We start from the raw sequence: 19612 nt of genomic DNA on the forward strand, positions 1-19612 counted from the left end.
ACACACCCGAGACTGGGAAGAAAAATAGGTTTAGTGGACTCACAGTTCCATGTGGCTGGGGAGGCCTCACAGTCCTGGTGGAAGGTGAAAGGCACTTCTTACCTGGCCATGGCAAGAGAGAATGAGCTTGTGCAGGGAAATTCCCGTTTTCAAAACCATCAGATCTCGTGAGACTTATGCAGTATCACGAGAACAGCAGGGGAAAAAACAGTCCCCGTTATTCAATTACTTCCCACCAGGTTCCTCCCATGACACATGGGAATTGTGGGAGTTACAGTTCAAGATGAGATTTGGGTGGGGACACAGCCAAACCATATCACCCCAGGAGAGTGGAGATCAGTCATGAGATTCCACAGTTGCTGTGGAAGCAGAATCTATAGAACACAGCAACTCAACAATCAACAGGGCTTTGAAGTGGAAAAGGAGTGGGTGGTAGGGGGGGTGTGTGGCTTTAGGGTCTCTGGCTTAGGAAGCTGAGTCTCCGTAGTGCCATTCATACAGATGGAATGAGGGAAGAAGCAGTTTCATGGGAAAGTAGTAAATTTGATTGAGTAACAAGAGCTTGGGGGATCCAGAAGAGAGCTAGGTTTGCAGTTCAGGAGTCCAGGAGAGAGTCAAACTGAAAACATAAGCCCATGGATAGTCAGTCATTGAAGCCATGGGAATGAAGATCACCTATGGGAAACACAGATAGAAGCGAATGTTACCACAGTGAAGTGTGGTCTATACAATTAATTGCTGCAAAGAGGTCAGGTAAGATAAGGACTGAAAAATAGCCATCGGGTTTAGTAAGAACAATGCCTTCGGTGACATTGGAAGTAAAAGTGGCACAGTAGGCCGGGCGCGGTGGCTCAAGCCTGTAATGTCAGCACTTTGGGAGGCTGAGGCAGGCGCATCACGTGGTCAAGAGATTGAGACCATCCTGGCCAACATGGTGAAATCCTGTCTCTACTAAAAATACAAAAAAATTAGCTGGGCATTGTGGCGCGCCTGTAGTCCCAGCCACTCAGGAGGCTGAGGCAGGAGGATTGCTTGGACTCTGGAGGTGGAGGTTACAATGAGCCGAGATCACACCACTGCACTCTAGCCTGGCAACAGAGCGAGACTCCGTCTCAAAAAAAAAAGTGGCACAGTAGGTGCAGAACACTGTACAGAATGTAACAAGTAGCCACGAGGCAATGAAGACAGTGCAGACAAGGCTCACAATGCATGATTCTGAAGGAAAGGGGAGAAATAATGAGGCTGTCTAGTGAGGAAAGTGGAGTGACTGAAAAAAAATTCTTTTTAAAGACAGATGTGTCTGGAACACATTTAAATACTGATAAAAATAGACTAGAGCATTGAGAGAAATCGAATGTGGTTATTTTAAATTTGGGACTAAAAGAGCTATAAGGTAATATGTTAGCCAGATATAATTTTTTTCACTTTAGAAAAAATCAGTTTGATTATAATAGGTATGATTTACCATACCTGCTATGTGCCAAGCACTGTACTGGGCATTTTATGTCTCCAGTGATTTTATGTTTAAACAACATTAGGAGGTAGGCATTGCTATCATTGCTATCATTATTTTTCAGATGAGAAAATGAAGATGTTATGTGTCTTTCTCAGCCCATGAGTAGTAGATTTTCAGTTCAAATTCCAACCTTTCTCCAAATCCATATTCCGTACACAGCACCACCTCTCAGCGTATATTTGCTATGTGGTAGCAGAATCCTTGGTGAATGAGCATCGAAAGGCATGTTTTGATCAGGCTGGGAAATGAGGAGAGAATGCGAAGATCTGAAAGGATCCCCTGTCTGGAATAAATCTTGGTAAAAGATGCTACGAAAGCTGAACCTAGGACAGGAGGATATGAAGAGCAAAGGGAGACAGGCAGAATGAGAATATGGTAATAGCAGAGGTACCAAAGCGTTGTGTAGGGGAATAAAGTCCAGCAAAGTGGGGAGGAGCAGAAAAGAAGAACCCACGTCCTAGGCCAGCCTACACAGCACTCCTGAGCAGGGGAGATCTGGTAATTACTCTATTGATTTTACACATCTGGATAAAGGAAATGCCAGTGATAGGCTGCTGACAACCACCTTTCTCTACTACGCTCCTTATGTGCATATCCAACCACTTATTTGAAACCTCTACTCTTGATTTCTCAAGAGTAGAATTCTTCCCCAAGCCTCCCCATTTCAGTAAATTATTCTACCTTCTATCCAGTTGTTCAAGAAGTCATTCTTGACTCCTCATTCCTGTTTATTCCATATAATCATTATCTTTGCTGTGTAGCAATATTACTAGAAACATAGTGGCTTGAAGCATACTTCTGATCTCAGTTTCTATGGGCAGGAATACAGGCATAGCTTCCTCTGCTTCAGGGTCTCTCATAAGGCTGAAATCAAGGTGTTGCCCAGGCTGCAGTCTCATCTGAGGCTCAAGTGGGGAATTATCTAATTCCTCATAGTTATTGGCAAGATTCAGTTCTTTGTGGGTTACTGGACTGAAGGCCTGAGGTCCTTACTGGCTATTGATCAGACATCATTCATTGCCATAAGGGCCTCTCCATACAGAAACTTGCTTCATCAATGCCAGCAAGGGTGAGAGCTAATAAAGAGTCTGCTATCAAAACGGACATTTGGATCTTATGTACTGCATTCACAGAAGTGCCATGAAATCACTGTTTCTATATTCTGTTAGTTAGAAACAAGTCATGGGCTCACCCCATATTCAAACACAGGAGACTTCACAAGGGCATGAATATCAGGAGGTGAGGATAAACAGAGGTCATCCTAATGTCTGCCTACTACATCCCATCACCCAGTTCATTGCTAAGTCTTGTGAACACTACTCCCAAAACGCCCCTTGCATTTGTTCATATTTGTCCATTGCCAGGGCCACCATCACCAATTCAGGGACCATCTCTCACTGGACAATTCTTTGGTCTCCTTTGTTTCATTCTTTCCTCTCTGAAGTCTATTCTACACACTTAGATTATATAATTTCTCTTCCATACTTTAAAAATCCTCCAAAAAGTTCCCACTGATGACAAAATAAAATTGAAATTCCAACAACACCCTACATTTCCTGGCCTACTGGCCTCTGACTTAATCTGATTTCATATTCCACAACTCAGTATACTCTGAGTGCCAGCTGTTTATGGTTCTCCAACTCTCTGAGTTTATTCCTGCTTTTCAGAATTTATTCTTCATATTTTCTCTGCCTGAAATGTTCTTTCCCCAGGTCTTTTGCAAAGCTGTGCCTCCCTTGTCATTCAGCCCCAGCCCAAGTGACATGTCCTTGGAGAGGCTTGCCCTGCTATATTAGTCTGTTTTCACACTGCTATAAAGAATACTACCCAAGACTGGGAAATTTATAAAGCAAAGAGGTTTAATTGACTCAAAAGTTCCACATGGCTGGGGAGGCCTCAGGAAACTTACAATCATGGCAGAAGGGGAAGCAGGCATGTCTTACATGGTAGCAGGCAAGAGGAGAATGAGCAAAGGAAGAACTTGCCAAGCACTTATAAAACTATCAGATCTTGTGAGAACTCACTCACTATTGTGGGAATAGCATGGGGGAAACTGCTCTTATGATCCAATCACCTCCTACCAGGTTCCTCCCTGAACACCTGGGGACTGCAATTTAAGATGAGATTTGGGTGGGGACAGGAAGCCAAACCATATCACCTGCCCAAAGAGAAAGGGAGGAACCAGGATGATTTCCAGGCAATCACCCAAGCTATCTCTATCACATTGCCTCTTTTAATTTTATTAAAGCCCTTATCATTCACTGTCATTTTCTTGTTTACTAATTAACTGTCTTTTCTTTTATTCGAGTTTAAGATCTGTGAGAGCAAAATCCCTGACTTTCTTATTTTCCACTATATATTCCCATTATCTAGAGTCAGGCTTCAAATATAACAGGCACTGGGTAAACGTTGCTGAATGAATGAATGAATGAATGGTCAATTAATTAATGAATCAAATTACCCATTCTGGGCTATCTTTAGATGTCTGCACAACATTAATAATTTTAAAACTGGGCTGGGAATGGTGGCTCACTCCTGTAATTGCAGCACTTTGGGAGGCTGAAGGCGAGAGGATCACTTGAGGCCAGGAGTTCAAGAACAGCCTGAGCAGCATAGTGAGACTCCATCTGTACGAAACAACAACAAAAAAAAGTCAGATGGCCAGATGTGGTGGCACACTCTCATAGTCACAGCTACTTGGAAGGCTGAGGTGGGAAGATCACTTGAGCCCAGGAGTTCAAGGTTGCAGTGAGCTATGATCATACTCCTGCACTCCAGCCTGGGTGACAGAGTGAGACCATGTCTCTAAATAGATTAAAAATAAGTTTAAAAAACTGAAGTCCTTTCGTATGCCCTTATTTTATTGGCATTGAGATCCAGCCTTTGAAAGTTTCCTCCACCATTTTTTAGAAAGATTTTATAGCTCATTCTTTGATCATCATTTACTTCCCATGTACCCCAAGACGTATTTTATAGCACAAAATTAACAAAATGCTTTCCTGGAACAAAAATGCCACCACAGAAGGCGTTTTGTCAGGGTCTTCAGGGAGCCAAATTAACCCAGTGGACCTAAAGAGAGAGCATCTCCATCATGCCTGCAGGGACTGACAGAGAAGATAATCTCAGTATTCCTTGGCCACAGCTGTTCTGTGGGCATCATAGCTGGTTTCTACTATGATGTCTCTTTCACATGTATGAACGTTTCTGTAGGAAAATAAAGGGTTGCACCAAATGAAAATAAAAGCAACTCACTGAGAAATAATGCCATGTGGGAGATGTAGTGGAGTCCAAGAAAATTAAAAACATTCCAAGTTACTGTTTTGGTTTGTTCTGTTTCTCGTTCTGATGAGGCCAAATGATTGACATCTGTTAGACACTCCTTTGTGTTTCAGAGCTGATGTCGTACCCATTCAGAATTTAAAAAGAAAAGCTAATCATGATTATTGCCTCATGGTGTATATCAGTCTGCTGAAGGATTTTTCTGAAGTGAATACATGTTTTTTGGCAGCTCTTGTTTGGGGGAGAGAGCCACCTGCTCTAATTCTTCAGCTAGTGGGAAGGTTTGGCACTATCCTCTGTTGCTCTTTAAACCAATACTAACAAGGGAATAATAGGAATATGAAACAAAAGAAACAAACAAGGAGAAATATCTCTTCTATTGGTGTAGCCATCAAGGTCTACTCAGAAAAATAAAGCCCAGATGAAATAAAGCCCAATGGTAAGGATTTAATTAGGGGAACTAGTTAGGAAGGTGCTGGAACTGCTGAAATGGCCAACAAGGGGCAGTGAAAGAAGACATCAGTTCTTTGCATCTCAGAGGAGATTCAACTAAGTGCCTTGCTTCAAACAACTTGATACATCAGATTAGCAATAGCACAAGCTGCGACCACACAGGAAGGCGGTGTTATGGGTCAAATTGTATCCCCTCAAAAAGGTATATTGAAATTAGGTCATCACAAATGTAATGACTTAAGTTAAAATTAGGTTAGACTGGAATAGCGGGCCCCTAATCTAATAGGACTAGTGTCCTTATGAAAAGAGAAGAGACACAGAGACAGACATAGGGGCAAGATGGCCTTCTGATGACAGAGACAGACTAGAATAACGCAGCTGCAAACCAGGGAATGCCAGGGATTGTGGCCACCACCGGAAGCTTGCAAAAGGTGAGGACAGATTCTATGCAGAGTCCCAGAGGGAGCACGGCCCTGCTGACACCCTGATTTTGAACTTTCAGCCTCCAGAGCTGTGAGACTATACATCTCTGTTGTTTTAAAATACCCAGTTTGTAGCACATTGTTAGAGCAGCCCTGAGAAACTAATATGAAGAATGTATTCAGAATCCAAGCCCAGGACCACTTGGGGGAGGTGGATTTATGAGATGGCCCAGGAAGAGGCTAGGGTCATGGAGGGAGGGCCTAGCTAGTAGGATCTGGGACTGCAGAGGAGACTCAGTCATTGCTGGAGAAGCCACGGAAGCAGGTGAGTGTCAGGGAAGGAGGGAGAAATACTCTGGCCTGTCTATTCCACTCATCCTCCCAGCTCCTGCCAGTGCCTCTCTGTTTCTGAATCTAGTTAGAAACCAGTTGGCACAAGAGTCTGCAAAATTGTTGTTTTTGGGGGCAGGGTAAGGAATAAATCTGAGTAAAAAAAGGCAATGCCTGTCACTCTAAGGGGCTGTCACGTTAGGCTGGCATGTGCACTGGATGTTCTGTTCTCTGCAGCCAAGTCGGGAAATACAGGATATCGATTACTGCACATACCCTAACAGCAGGATTGTGGAGGTTGTTTGAAGTGAAAAAGATCCTAAACACAAAGGCAAAATATTACAAGCCACTGTGGTTTCATTATTAAAGGCATTTGTCCAATGACCTGGAGTCAAGAAAACTGCCACAAATTGGATTTTTGACAATTTGGATGTTGGATTTTGGACAAAGATGGTTTACTTTCTCTATCATGTTATGAAGAAGAACTGAAACAATGATATGGGGTATTGCTATGAAGAAACAGAGAAAATTTAGGGCCGAAGACCTACAAAATTTGTATTTTAAATAGAGAGAGAAATTTCTCCTTCACCCACTAAAATTGCCAAAATCAAGAAGGAAGTGAATAGATGCTAGAGTGATATTTATTTCCCGACCCTATATGACTCCCCTGGACCTAATGTTCCACAGTAAAAATTAAAACAGTATATATGCAGCGGTGATTTGCAAAAGGACTGGAAACACTTGTGGATTTAAACAAATGCAGATACTTAAAATAAAAATCCCCACCATTCTTTAAAGGAAGCAGCATTTGGTAATGAACTTGAGATAAAGTTTTCTTTCTTTTGAAATGGAGTCTCACTGTGTCGCCCAGGCTGGAGTGCAGTGGTGTGATCTTGGCTCACTGCCAGCTCTACCTCCTGGGTTCATGCCATTCTCCTGCCTCAGCCTCCCAAGTAGCTGGGACTACAGGTGCCCACCACCACGCCCGGCTAACTTTTTGTATTTTTTTTTTTTTTTTTTTTTGAGACGGAGTCTCGCTCTGTCGCCCAGGCTGGAGTGCAGTGGCGCGATCTCGGCTCACTGCAAGCTCCGCCTCCCGGGTTCACGCCATTCTCCTGCCTCAGCCTCCCGAGTAGCTGGGACTACAGGCGCCCGCTACCACGCCCGGCTAATTTTTTGTATTTTTAGTAGAGATGGGGTTTCACCGTGTTAGCCAGGATGGTCTCGATCTCCTGACCTCGTGATCCGCCTGCCTCAACCTCCCAAAGTGCTGGGATTTATAGGCATGAGCCACCGCGCCCAGCCAAAGTTTTCTTTCATATAAAACAGAATAATATAATATATGTGCATATATTTTATAATATATTTTAATATTTATAGGTAATATTTTAAAATTTGTGATAAAAGAAGGCATACACATTTATTTGCCAGGACAAAAGTCTTCTTGGAACACAACATTTATGAAATTAGTCCTTGCATAGGTGACGGTAGGCATTGTCTCTAACCAATATCTTGCTCTGACTGCTAATCTTTTTTTTTAAAAAGGGCACCACAATCAATCATTCATCAAAAATAACAGGCAGCAAAGGACTGAGGTAATGTGATTGTTGCTTTCCAAAGTTTCAAATTAGCATAGAAATAGAAAGTAAGCTATCACACCACTAAATAATTAATGTGGCCACAGCAAACATAGGAGCTCTCAAGGAGGCCTTTGACATGTGTGGGATGATAGTACATTCATGGTCATTACACCTAACGTATAACTTTTTGACCTTGCTGATTGAAGTGAACGTTACAAGTTATAAATGTGATATTCTGTTGGAAAAGGTTGAGGTTTTTAAACAGATCCATCAGTGTCATGTTCAAACCACAACAAACATGAAATGATAAACAAAATTGAAACCCACAGGAAGACCTCCAAAGAGCCTACATGCTCACATGCAAGCAATGCTCACTGCAGCACACTGCAATGGGGCGTGGGCCTGGGACACAGCAGGACACAAAAACTCCTCTGGGGCCGGGCAGGTGGCTCACGCCTATAATCCCAGCACTTTGGGAGGCCGAGGTGGGCGGATCATGAGGTCAGGAGATCGAGACCATCCTGGCTAACACAGTGAAACCCCGTCTCTACTAAAAAATACAAAAAAAAAATTAGCCAGGCGTGGTGGCGGGCACTTGTGGTCCCAGCTACTCGTGAGGCTGAGGCAGGAGAATTGGAGTGAACCTGGGAGGCGGAGCTTGCAGTGAGCCGAGATCGTGCCACTGCACTCCAGCCTGGGCGACAGAGCAAGACTCCGTCTCCAAAAAAAAAAAAACAAAACTCCTCTGTAGGGTGATATAAATCCCTCCACATCTATATCGCTTAGTTGTAAAATAAGGGAAGGGAGAAAAAGACAATCCAAACTGGCAGTGGCACTCAGGAATGGAGTGTCAGAAATAGATTCTTGAGCAGAACCTTCAAATAGATCATGAATCAAAGAGGAGAAGAAAAAAGAAATGTGGGTTGCAAATACAAAATTAGCATAAACCAAGAGAACAGACTTTATGTAGAGTGAGGAAGATAAGTGTTTCTCTTGAGTGTCCATAAAAGTGTACCCTGGGAGTACCACGGACACTTTCTTACCATGCCCCTGGAGGTTTCATACTAGGCAGCATGCTTTCATAGTAGGTGGGCATAGACAGGCTAAGTGCCTTGTCCAAAACAACCCAACACATCAGGGTAGAGCTAAGATGGCTCTTCTCAGTCCCTGAGTTTAAGGACTTCGATCACTTAATAGAGTCATGCTGCAGCTCTCAAGGACGACTTGACTTCCTGCAGGTCCAAAGCACATTACCAACTTAATAAGTAATGATACTAAAATGCAAGAAGGCTGCGTGTGCACAGTGTCTATCCCCTGCAGGGTCCCTGTATGACCATAAGAAGTTTTTATTGCTGAGAGATGGAAAGGAGAATTTTTACACAAAAATCAGGATGGGCAGAGCACTGCCCATGTACATTACTTAAAAACGAACAAACAAACAAACAAACAAAACTCTTCCTAGTGTTTAATATCCAAATGACTTACTATTTGTTTGTCCCCTGAGAAAATATTTTATTGAAAGCTACATAAATGCTATTCCGGTGATTCTTATATAAAACAGCGAATCCCAGTTACCATCTCTTAAAGAACACAGATGTGGATGCACTTCACCTGGGTGGCATGCTCACCATTTAACCAGAAGGCTAGTACACCTTGTTTACGATTCCCAAAGGGAATAGAGCAAAACTTGCTCTATACTAAAGGCAAAATAATGAAATCTGTTGACAAAACACCATCACAAAAAAAAGATAATATTAACCATTTATCAGGTTCTAGGTGAACTAAAATTTGAGCAAAGGGGTGAATTTACTCTGGGGGTTGGTAGAAGACAAGAATGTTTGTAGACTATTTAGAAGGGAATCTAGTGGTAAATGGTCACCCATTTTTCTGTGTACGTCAGGGAGTTTCATTAGAAAAATCTGTGCTAATGCACTGATATTCTCCCACAGCTGTGGCCAGTAAGTGTGTCATAGTTACCGAAGCCAATTTGACAAGAAGGCTGAAGTGAGTCCAAGTGTGGGAGTCGTACCTTCTTAGCAGGCTCCATCGTCTCCACTGTGTAATCTGACCAACTATTCCACTTCAATATACTTTTTTCGCTATAAACACAAAAGTGTTTCCTCTCAGCTCTACACTCCTCTAAGAATATTACTCTTATAATGCTAAGAAAATCTTTGTAGTTATTTGAAAACAGAAAAATGTAAGCAAAAACAATTCTTTTTCAGAGGGTTAAAAATAAATAGCCACTTAACCACACAAGGGTTAAAGTATTTCAGGTGATTTAAAATACAGTAACTTGACTGACTGTCCCAAGTGGGATATATCCTAATGGTAAAAAGAAACTCTAGAGAATCTTTTTTTTTTTTTTTTTGAGATGGAGTATCATTCTGTCGCCAGGCTGGAGTGCAGTGGCGTGATCTCAGTCAGCTCACTGCAACCTCCGCCTCCCAGGTTCAAGCAATTCTCCTGCCTCAGCCTCCTGAGTAGCTGGGACGACGGGCGCACGCCACCACGCCCAGCTGATTTTTGTATTTTTAGTAGAGACCAGGCTTCACCATGTTGGCCAGGATGGACTTGATCTTTTGACCTCAAGTGGTCCACCTGCCTTGGCCTCCCAAAGTGCTGGTTTTACAGGCGTGTCCTACTGCGGAGAAATTTTAAACTGTGTTCAATATTTATATTGAATGATTTGGGCATCATTTTTCTGAAACTAAGACATTTAAGGTAAAAACAAATAATTATGTTAACTTTGCCAGAACCAAGAATTTCAGGATAAGTGATTAGAGTCACAAATATAAAATCAAAAAGTAAAATTTCTCTGTCTTCTATTTCAGCTGACTATGTCACTATGCTCGTAAGGTATTCTTTTCTTTTAAAAGTGCATATTTTATATAGCCTTGTCCACTGAAAGGGGCAAAGAAATATGGAGCAAGGAGCACGTCTAGTACTCAGACTGTGATCTCGCAACATCATTTCGCACGCAAAGTCTCTTTGGAGAAATGACTGTGTCAGATCTGGTTCAGGAAATAGACAAGATGAGCTAGAGCATCTTATTATACTAGAACATAAGAGAAATATTTTAAAGATCACTAAGGTCATGTCAAAAGGGTTGAGAAGCCAAATTAAAGAGACACCCTCACTAAAGATGGGACAGTTGGGTTCTCAAAAAGGATAGTAACTGCAAATAATATTTAGGCTTCTAATATTATATCATTCATGAGTTCAAAATGATACTGAAAATGAGCCACCATTGGTCTTTGGTCACATTTAGCAGATGTTAGGGAACTATTCTAAAACTGAGAAAACAGTCAAGAATTTATTCTGCTTTTCCTTTACAAATTATGCTTAGGGATTATCATATAGCTCATGAAGAAAAGTCTTTCTTTATAGCAGCACTCCAGCTACTAAATGAAGACGGATTAATATAATGACATCATTTCAGAACTCCTAGTAAAGTAATGGATGTAGGCAGTGATCACCAATGACTGCTAAAACTGTTAGATGAGAAACTGATGGAGAACTTTAAAATTATGGAAAGACTGACAAGATTTGACCCAGCAATCAATCTTAACATCCCATAAAGGGAGATAATCAGACATTATGTGTCTCCTGATGAAAGTACACAACTATGAGTCATTCCTGCCAAAAAACAGAAATTTAATCTGATAAATCTTCCAGATCGAATTGCCAGCTTTTAAGAAAACGGAATGTGTTCAATGACACCATGAAGATGCAATTAGTAAAATTCATAGGAAAAATGACCTGGTTTCTTTAATCTCTTCAACAAACACATTGAAAAGAAAAAATAGAGAGGGAAATCTATAGATTAAAATAAACAAGAGGGGCCTGGCATGGTGGCTTAAGCCTGGAATCCCAGCACTTTGGGAGGCTGAGGCAGACAGATCACTTGAGCCCAGGGGTTCGAGACCAACCTGGGCAACATGGCAAAACCCTTTATCTATAGAAAAATACAAAAATCAGCCAGGCATGGTGACATGCAACTGTGGTCCTAGCTACTTGGGGGCCTGAGGCAGGAGGATTGCTTGATCCCAGGAGGTCTAGGCTGCAGTGAGTCAAAATCACACCACTGCACTCCAGCCTGGTTAACAAAGTGACACCCTGTCAAAAAAAATTTTTAAAAGAAAGAAACTTAAGAGTTATATCAACCAAACGCAATGTGTATCTATTGATCCTGATTCAAATAAACCAACTGCTGTAAAATACTTTGAGATAATCTTAGAAATTTGAATAGATTGAATATTTTATGATATTAAGAAATTATTAATAATTTTATGTGCGATATTTATGTTTTGATCATGTTTTAAAAGAGCCCTTGGCCAGGTGTGGTGGCTCACACCTGTAATCCCAGCACTTTGGGAGGCCAAGGTGGGAATCACCTAAGGTCAGGAGTTTGAGACCAGCGTGGCCAACATAATGAAACCCCGTCTCTACTAAAAATACAAAAATTAGCTGGGTGTGGTGGCGCACCTGTAGTCCAAGCTACTCAGGAGGCTAAGGCAGGAGAATTGCTTGAACCTGGGAGGCAGACGTTGCCGTGAGCTGAGATTGTGTCACTGCACTCCAGCCTGGGCGACAAAGCGAGACTCTGTTTCAAAAAATAGTAATAATAATAAGCCCATAACTTGCAGAAATACATAGTAAAATATTTTCAGATGAAATGATGTGTCAGGGATTTGCTGGAAAAGAACTGAGTTTGGGAGGGAAACAATGGAACATTGGAGGAGGCATTTGTGCAACAGTATCAACCACAAGTTAATAATTATTGAACTAAGTAACAAATACATGAGAGTTTATTATAGTATTTTCTACTTTTGTATGTGCTTAATAATTTTATAGCAAAGAGTGGAAAATACGAAAGCTCTAAAAACCAACGTTATTCAAATGCTTACATTACCAAAAGTTAAAATTATACACACATTATTCTGTTCATGTTTCTCTCCCATTGTCTAAGATCATTTTATTTATTCTAAATATTATGGGAGAAAATTTGATAACATCTCCTTGACCTCTTTAATGAGTAAAAGTAGAATTGAGGTCTCGGTGGACCTAGTGCAGCCACAAATTGGACCCTAAAGGAAAAGATAGGTTGGCGCTACCTTCCATTTGTGAACATAGCTCTTTAGATAAGTGGTAGCTTAAAATAACTTGCCTTTGGGGATCATACTCAGTGAATATAAAATGATGAAACAACAATCCTTAAGCCGCTAGAGCTGGGGTGGGACCAGGTATCGTAGCATAATAGAGCAAGTGTCATAACATCAATGACTTCCACTGTGTGGTACAGGAGAGAGAATTTTTAGGTCTTTCTCAAGCTGAAGGATGCTCTTTTTCTGCTCTCCTTACAGAATAGAGTGATCTGTGATATCTTCCCACTAATCCCAAGTCAGGAGAGAGAGAGAATGAAGATCCATTGCTGTAGAGGAACAAACTGAACATGTTGAAGGTCCCGCAAGGCCAGTGTGGCTGGAATGCAGACACAAAGCCAGGAGGAACAAGAGATGGGGCTGACAAGAGAGGCAGGAGTCAGATCTCATGGGAACTGTCACCTGCAGGTAAGAGGTTTGGACTTCATCCCACATGCGATAAGAAGCCATTGTTGGTGTTTTAAGCTGGCAAGGGCAGTGGCTAGATTTGCCTTTTTAAAAATTCACTCTGGCTGCATGAGGTAAAAAGGATCAGAGAGGGACAAGCATGGAATCATGTCAGAAATGTAACCCTCTCACCAGGCACAATGGTAACCTGGTGGAGGTGGTGGAAATGGAGAGAAGTAGGTAGATATGAGATATAATTTGGAGATAGAATAGACAGCACTTGTTTTTTTGTTGTTGTTTTTTGTTTGTTTGTTTTGTTTTTGTTTTTATTTTTTTGAGACAGAGTCTCCCTCTGTCACCAGGCTGGAGTGCAGTGGCACCATCTCGGCTCACTGCAACCTCCACCTCCCAGGTTCAAGCGATTCTCCTGCCTCAGCCTCCTGAGTAGCTGGGACTACAGGCGTGTGCCACCATGCTCCGTTAATTTTTGTATTTTAATAGAGATGGGGTTTCACCCTGTTGGTCAAGATGGTCTCAATCTCATGACCTCATGATCCGCCCACCTCGGCCTCCCAAAGTGCTGGGATTACAGGCATGAGCCACCACGCCCAGCCAGGACTTGTTGATGTATTGGTTAAGGAGGATCACGGAGAGAAGTTTCAAAGGTAACGCCCAAATTTTTTCGTATGATCAACCAGAAGAAGAGATGCATTTATAACTAAATGAAGAACACAAGAAAACAGGCATATTTGTGACCAGAGATCAAGAATAAGGTTTTGAGCATATTAAGTTTGAGATGCTGTTTAATCTGTCCAAGGAACATCCCAGTGATGATAAACAGAAGTTAGAATGCACATCTGGAGTAAAGAAATATCATCAGGCATTTAGGCCGGGCATGGTGGCACACACCTGTAATCCCCGCACTTTGGGAGCCTGAGGTGGGTGAATCACCTGAGGTCAGGAGTTTGAAACCAGCCTGGCCAACATGGCCAAATGCCAACTCTACTAAAAATACAATTAGCCAGGAGTAGTGGCCCATGCCTGTAATCCCAGCTACTCGGGAGGCTGAGGTAGGAGAATTACTGGAACCCTGTTGCAGTGAGCAGAGATCGTGCTATTGGACTCCAGCTTGGACAATAGAGCGAGACTCCATCTCAAAAAAGGTGGAGGGATGGGCGGGGGAAAGAAACATCATCAGGCATTTGCACAAGGTGGAAAGGTGATAGCCCCTAATGTTGATCAGAGCAGGAAGTATTAAAAGACTGGGTGGGATCATAGAGAGAGAGGCAACTGAAGTTAGAAGCCCCTGGAACTGATAAGACCCACCATATTGACCACCTTAGGCTGTGGCCCTCCAAGTCGCAGCCACACTAGCAAATACAATGCTCCTCTAGTGAGTTCTGTCGTTCCGCAAACATGGGACACCTTCTCAGCTTTCTGAGGAAGCTTTCCTAGGATGAAGTGATTCTTCTGCCATCCTGTAAGTATGACTCTGAGCTTTGAAGACAGGGCTGACCCAGGGGAAGCCCAGGATTGGGACAGAATTGACTAAGATCTTAGGATAGTGTCCAGGGACCAGATAAATTTTTTTGGTCTTTCTTAAGGAAGCCTCTTATCAAGGTAATTATTGTGAAAAGTAGGAAATGATTTGTGGTACTGCCCAGGAAGCCTCAAATATTGCTGGAAATCATTAATCATATCAAGGTAGGGGCGTGCCATGCCCTCTTTAGAAGTACAAGTGCCTTCTTCAGCAGGCAGAGATTTTACCCAGAAATTTTACTCTGACGCTCTCAGATAAATATTTTTTAGGTTTGGGTTTGGAGTCAAAGCTGCAAACATCATCAGACTCTCATGGGATACCAGAATGAGAAAAGTAGTCCAAGTAAACATCTGTTTTCAATCTTTTCAGTGTTGCAGACCTCTTTGAATACACCATGAGCACTGTGGATTCTCGCCTCTGGAGAATAAAAATCACATACAGAAAAGTTCAGACAACTTTAAGGAGTTTGAAGAATCCCTGCTAGTCGTGGACCCATCTGGGGTTGGTGGATTCCTGACCATGACTCTTTGGATTCAGAAGTCATATAAGATGCAGTTTAACAAACATTGGAAGTCAAACGAGCATTCTGAGGAAAAACAGCATCTTCCATACATCATCTTCTGGAATATCCCAGATCTGGAAGAGGTCACAGGAATGTCCATTCATAGGGAGCTCTACCTGGAGCTCAGAGATGATTGAGAGAGGGTAATCATCATAGATGTGTCCAAGTGAAGGTAGTTTGGAAAGAAACAAAGTTACCCTTTTTTCTCACTAAACATCTTAGGGTCCCCATTAGCAGGAAGGAAGGAAGAGGACAGGTGAGCTCCCTGGTATTGATGTATTTACAGAGAACCTAGGCATCAGCCATACATACAGAGGACACTCATTTGGCCAGAATTTGGGCTTTGACTTTAATTAAATTCCCTTGCTCCCAATAAGACCTCTCTTAATCTGAAAACAATTTGTCATAAGTGATGTACCTGCCAAGACCTCATGGCAAAGAGGCAGGGGGTACCTAGTAAATGTTGCTGACAAACTCCAGCATGACTCTAAAGGGACAGTGGCTTCCTTTGGATGGTCATGTGCTGCTGCTGGACATAGCAATCAGAAGGACAGTCGTGAACACCCAGGAGTGAACCAAGATGCAAAGTTCAAGTCCGAGGGAAGAAGGGTGCAGTGCGGAAGAAGGGAAGGCAGATGCTGCAGCCCTGCCTACAAGCAAGGAGGGAGCCATTAAGAGCCCCAAGCTGGCCAGGCGCGGTGGCTCGCGCCTGTATTCCTAATCCCGGCACTTTGGGAAGCCAAGGTGGACGGATCACCTGAGGTCAGGAGTTTGAGACCAGCTTGACCAACATGGAGAAACTCTGTCTCTACTAAAAATACAAAATTAGCCAGGAGGCTGAGGCAGAAGAATTGCTAGAATCCGGGAGGTAGAGGTTGCAGTGAGCCGAGATCGTGCCATTGCACTCTAGCCTGGGCAACAAGAGCGAAACTCCATCTCAAAAAAACAAAAAAGCCCCAAGCCTACTTTATCAGACAGAGGAATCAAGTTGTATTTCCTTCTCACCAAGAGATGCTGGAAAGCTGTAATCTTACACCAGTGGAGAAAGTGAGAGGAAAATAAACCCTTTCTAAGGATGAATCCTGAAAGCCTTTCACAGACAATGCTGGTTCTATAAGAATGACCTGTGATGGGTAAGCCATCACAGTCTTCATTCCAATTGACATTCTAGGTAAACCTGCGCACAACTTTTTCTGTGTATTTTCCAAAAAAGGATCATTTTATAAAGGCTCAAGTTATTTACAAATATTGTGCATATTCTTGCTGTTTCTCAGTTCTTTAAGAACCATACAGACATATTGCCTGGATTTCCACCAGCCAATATGAATGTGCTCGCCTTCCCTTGGGTGAGACCACACAGGCACAACATGCGGCTCAGGATAAGTTTTATTGAACTTTTAGAGAGCTAGTTAATTAATTAATTATTTTTTTGAGATGGAGTCTTGCTCTGTCGCCCAGGTTGGGGTGCAGTGGCATGATCTCAGCTCACTCTGCCTTCCGGGTTCAAGTGATTCTCTTGCCTCAGCCCCCGGAGTAGCTGGGATTACTGGCATGTGCCACAACACCCAGCTCATTTTTGTATTTTTAGTACAAACTGGATTTCACCATGTTGGGCAGGCTGGCCTCGAACTCCTGACCTCACGTAATCTGCCCGCCTCGGCCTCCCAAAGTGTTGGGATTACAGGCGTGAGCCACAGCGCCTGGACCAAGAGCTAGTTAATTTAAAAAATAGTTTACAAGTTATTTAATAAATGAGAAAATGGAAACTCAGCCCCAAGGGGAAATGGGATTCTAAGTTTAACTTCCTTAGGCAGGTCCAGTTTTGTGTGGTTTCTGTGGTATGGGTGAGTGGTTATCACACAATTTGATCTCATGAGTAAAACTGATGCAGGAGGACTTTTGTTCACTCTGTTTTATTAATGAAATGAATCCAGAGCTGCTTTTTTATGCTAAACACTTTAGAGTAAAGACATAATAAAGACAGCCCTTCCTCCTCTTGCCTGAGGGAATTTAGGAAGACATTCCTTGAGGAATCTATTTAGGGCTTTGGAGACAGGAAAGGTAGCAGGATATGGTAAGAGCAAAAGCATCGGCTACAGTAGGTAATGCCTGGGGTTGTTGAAACTGAAGGAAAAAAAGGTTTCCTGTACAAAAACCAAGCACTGTTTTATTTTAATGCTCAACCGAGACCCCTTCCTGAGAAAACCAGCCACGTCCGTGATTCTTGAAGAAGGTAGTTCCTCTGAGCCCTGTGTTCGCCAGACGCCTGGAGGAGTAAGTGAGAAGTAGAGGGTGCTGCCAGCACGAATGCTTTGTCATTTAGAACTGCCCAGGGAGCAGTTATAAAACACACACCTGCAAATTACAAGAGGATGGCATGGGCTCACAGGTGCAGCAAGACATGAAGTGACATCTGTCCTCAGTGTCCCTTTTCTTGGAATGCTCCCATGTAGAACCCTATGTCACTTTGAACGAACCTCTTTCTGAAGTGCCTGGGGAGCTCTATCTCCAAGCCCCTCCCCTAGGTACTTGCCCTCTCCACCCAACCCCACCCCAGTACTGATGACTCGTCTTAGGAACTGGAGATAGTGAAAGACAAGACCAATTGAGCATTTGGGTGGGAGAGAACATGGCTTACATGCTCTGCTAATCTGGGATCACATTCTTCCCTACAAGTCTGAAAGCTAAGTGACAGCCCCAAGTCCCCCTTTTAGCAGGTTAGGAGGGGAAGCACACCAAGAGGCCTCACAACTGTGTGTGGAATCACTGTGTTCTCAGTGAGGGAGAGAAAATAGAGAATTTTTACAGCATTCTCCCCAGATAATAGAAGTTTTGATTCGTTCTTTCCCAAGACAAAACCAAAAGTTTGTTTAAATCTTGTTGTTTCGTACACACATTGAGGAGAGCAACTTTGAGCATCTACTGCATACTAGGCATTGCACTCTGTGTGGGGCAATACAGGGGTGATATGGGGCGGAATAAGGCAACTCGAGTGGCCACTAGGTGTACTGCAGAGGTAGTTAACCTGCACTTTGACAAGGCTCCCTCCCCTCCCTTTCCCTTCCTTTTTTTTTTTTTTTTTTTTTATTGAGATGGAGTCTCGCTCTGTCGCCCAGGCTGGAGTGCAGTGGCGCGATCTCGGCTCACTGCAAGCTCTGCCTCCCGGGTTCGTGCCATTCTCCTGCCTCAGCCTCCCGAGTAGTTGGGTCTGGGACTACAGGTGCCCGCCACCACACCAGGCTAATTTTTTGTATTTTTAGTAGAGATGGGGTTTCACCGTGTTAGCCAGGATGGTCTCGAATTCCTGACCTCGTGATCCGCCCACCTCGGCCTCCCAAAGTTCTGGGGTTACAGGAGTGAGCCACCGTGCCTGGCCCATTACTTTTTTTTTTTTTTTTTTTTTTTTTTTTTTTTTTTTAAGGCAGAGTCTCTATCTCCCAGGCTGGAGTGCAGTGGCGTGATCTCTGCTCACTGCAACCTCCACCTCTCAGGTTCAAGCGATTCTCCTGCCACAGCCTCCCAAGTAGCTGGGATTACAGGCGTATGCCACCATTGCCCGACTAATTTTTGTATTTTTAGTAGAGACGGGGTTTCGCCATGTTGGCCAGGCTGGTCACAAACTCCTGACCTCAAGTGATCCACCTGCCTCGGCCTCTCAAAGTACTGAGAATACAGGCATGAGCCAACGCGCCAGGACTAATTTTCATTAATTTTAATCTTTCTCTTTTTATAAAAGCATTTAAGTTTCTACGTTGTCTTCTGAGGGTTAGTTATGCTAGGTTTCAGTTTTGATTGCCTTTTTGTTCCAAAGTTTGTCTAAGGATATATTTCATAATTTCAAAGTATTAACTTCATCACTTTTTATTATTTATTATAACTCTATTCTAACTCTATTGGATGATGATAGAAATAAACTCTCCTTTCTTTGTTCCATCAACCTAGAAAATAATTTTTATTATCTGAGAGATTATAGATTCATAAATTTCTTTACGTTTTTAATTTTTGTCTGTTACTTATGACTGATTATGAAAGTTATATTAAAATTTCCCAGTAATATTACACTTGTATACAGTTCTTTTATTCCTAATAAGTTTTGCCTCATATATTCAGCTGCTATTTTTTGTGTGCACAGAGGTTTATGAGTTGTTATAATTGTCTGGGTTGTCTAAGAAGCAGACACCGAGATAGAAATGAATAGGGAAGAATTGTATTAGGGGAAATGCCTAAGAAATAAATTGGAGAAGGAGTTGGGAGAGGCTGGGAGAGCTGTCAGATCATAATGAAGACTGACCCTAAGAAAAGGAGAGAGACAAGAAAAATAGAGTTGAAGTGTTTTCAACTGCTGTGAAGTCTAAACATTCAGCACTGCTGTCTGGAA

The 19612-nt window shown here is 42.6% G+C and overlaps 1 long non-coding RNA gene across 3 annotated transcripts; it reads left to right on the plus strand.

Moving 5' to 3' along the window:
• Window positions 1–393: 393 nt before the first annotated feature.
• On the plus strand, window positions 394–17129 carry LOC104004786 (uncharacterized). 3 transcript variants are annotated; one of them, XR_010149762.1, is made up of 4 exons: window positions 404–753; window positions 1578–2014; window positions 12947–13153; window positions 15042–16477. It is a non-coding gene; the product is annotated as an uncharacterized LOC104004786 (long non-coding RNA). The 3 variants fall into 3 exon arrangements; XR_010149764.1 differs by lacking the exon at window positions 1578–2014 and adding an exon at window positions 7546–7595; XR_001716908.3 differs by lacking the exon at window positions 1578–2014 and having other exon boundaries at window positions 394–753; window positions 15042–17129.
• Window positions 17130–19612: the final 2483 nt, after the last annotated feature.

Source organism: Pan troglodytes, chromosome 1 (genome assembly GCF_028858775.2).
Source record: "Pan troglodytes isolate AG18354 chromosome 1, NHGRI_mPanTro3-v2.0_pri, whole genome shotgun sequence".
Taxonomy (NCBI): domain Eukaryota; kingdom Metazoa; phylum Chordata; class Mammalia; order Primates; family Hominidae; genus Pan; species Pan troglodytes.